Source organism: Penaeus japonicus, unplaced genomic scaffold, assembly GCF_977035675.1.
Source record: "Penaeus japonicus unplaced genomic scaffold, GWHDUDI00000001_assembly GWHDUDI00000024, whole genome shotgun sequence".
Taxonomy (NCBI): domain Eukaryota; kingdom Metazoa; phylum Arthropoda; class Malacostraca; order Decapoda; family Penaeidae; genus Penaeus; species Penaeus japonicus.
The window spans coordinates 6,215,239-6,217,738 of NW_028234426.1; the positions used below are offsets into that span (position 1 = coordinate 6,215,239).

Consider the following 2,500-nt stretch of genomic DNA (forward strand, 5'->3'; position numbering starts at 1 on the left):
GTGAGTTGTTGTTTTTGTCTACATATTGTTTTTTAATTGATTCGAAATTTATTTTCATTTATTTATTTTTTATTTATTATTATTTTATTTATTTGATTTATTTTGTTTTATTTTATTTTATTTTGTTTATTATTATTATTTGATTTATTTGATTTATTTTATTTTATTTTATTTTATTTTTTATTATTATTTATTTTTTATTTTTTATTTTTTTTTATTTTTATTTTTTTTCGTCTGTGGAGGAAGGATTGTGCTTCCCTGCGGTGCTGTGTATTTTTTTTGTGGTTCCACTGACACTCAAGAAGCATGAGAAGGCGTCGCTTTCAAAGGGGGAGGGTACAGAGGAGGGAGAGGAGGCGGAGAGCGGAGAGGAAGAGAGAGACGAGCGGGAGGGAGAAGGGAGAGGTAGCGGAGAGGGACGGGTGAGAAGAGGGGAGGCGCGGGGGCGATGGACGTGCGGGTAGAGGCGGGAGCGGCCGTAGAGGGCAGGGGAGGGAGCGAGCGAAACCTCTTCCTGGTCCGTCTTCCTTCATCTCTTTCTCTCTCTTCTCCTCTCTTCTCTCTTTTCTTTCTCTATTCTCTTTCCATCTCTCTCTTCTTTATCTCTCTTTCCTCATTTCCTCTGTCTTGTCATTCTTTATCTCTTTCTCCTTTCTCTTTCTCCTGTCTTTCTTTCTCTCTCTCTCCTCTCATCTCTCTCTCCACCTCCTCACTCTCATCTCTCTCTCTCTCTCTTCTTCTCCTCTCTCTCTCTTCGCCCGTCTTCCTACTCTTCCTCCCTCACCCACTCTCTCTCTCTCTCTCCTCCCCCTCCTTCCTCTCTCTCTCTCTCTCTCTCTGTCTCCCTCTCCCTCTCCCTCTCCCTCTCTCTCTCCCTCTCTCTCTTCCTCTCTCTCTTCCTCTCCCTCCCTCCCTCTCTCCTTATCTCTCTCAATTTTCTCTCTCTCTCTCTCTCTCTCTCTCTCTCTCTCTCTCTCTCTCTCTCTCTCTCTCTCTCGCTCTCCCCCTCCCTCCCTCTCCCTCCCTCCCTCCCTCCCTCCCTCCCTCCCTCCCCCTCCTTCCCTCCCTCCCTCCCTCCTTCTCTTTCCCTCCCTCCCTCTCTCTCTCACACTCACACACACAAAAGAAAAGATAAAAAACATATCAGACACTGATTGTGTCTAAATGTGATACAGCAGATGAACGACGTTACAGAATAGCAAAGTAAATAAATAAAGTAAATAGTAAACAAAAACCTCGATATTTTAAACTCTCCACAATTACAGTGTTCCTAAAAAAAAAAAGAAAAAAAAAAAGTTCCCATGAGTGCGGCGTTTTCAAAGTCAAGCTTGTTAATTAACAACACCAACAAAAATGGTGAATGAATTAGCATTAATGAGGCGAGTTGCACCTGCAACGCTGATATTATTTTCAATTACTGTTAGGGAGAGAAAAAGAAAAAGTAAAATAATTTTATATGTTCGAATTAGACTATCTTATAAGCAAGACCTATACAACACAATTTTCTTTTTTTCTTTCTTTTTTTTTCTTTTTTATTTCCCACCTTCGCCTTCTGTGTAAGGACAAAGAAAATAACACATGTCATAGGCCTATTGTCACCCTGTAGGCATCTCATCTCACCTGCCATATGGTCTTAGGTGATTAGCTAGCGCCTAATAACCCCCGGGATGAGGGGATTAAGACCCTGTGCTTTCGGAGGATGATAGATATTACTCAAGGAAGATATTAGTGGGTTAGGATGGCCATGTGGTTGATAGGCCTACTTACTTGGCTGGCGCGACGGAAGCTATGGAGATCTGTTTGGGATAAGGAGGGCTTGAGGGGGGGGGGAGGCTCGCTTCTGTGTGTTTTTTTTTTATAATGTTTTTAAATTATTTTTTATGTTTTATTGTTTATTTGTTGTTTATTTAGTTGTTATTGTTATCATCATCATCATCATCATCATTATTATCGTTACTATTATCATTGTTATTATTATTGTCAGTTATTATCAGTGTTGTTAATTATGGTCATTATTGTTATTATAGTTAATGATGATAATGATAATATTATCATTATCATTATTATCATTATCATTATCATCATAATGATAATAATAATTATTATTGTCATTATTGTTATTATTATTTAAATGTTTTTCATCATTATGATTATTATTTTTATTATTGTTTTATTTATTATTATTATTGTGTGTGTGTGTGTGTGTGTGTGTGTGTGTGTGTGTGTGTGTGTGTGTGTGTGTGTGTGTGTGTCGACGTCTTTCATTTCTCACGAGAACATTTACTTCCGATGAAGACAAAAGAGAACGGAACAAAAGGGGAAACCGAGTCAAATCCCCCTCCCCTCTCTCCCTCCCTCCCTCCTTCCCTCCCCCCCACCACTTAGTCATTCCTCATAGGCCTACGTAACGCAAGTTAACGACAACACAATGGATTTTTTTTTTTTTTTTTTTTTTTTTTTTAGCGATCATGTCTCTCCTTCGCCAAGATCCGGTTGTTCT

General features: G+C 39.2%; 1 protein-coding gene across 3 annotated transcripts in view; it reads left to right on the top strand.

Annotated features, from left to right (window-relative positions):
* Positions 1 to 2,500, top strand: part of LOC122249182 (transmembrane protein 198) — a 117,684-nt gene that overhangs the window by 46,383 nt on the left and 68,801 nt on the right. The gene's annotated exons all lie outside the window — the stretch shown is intronic.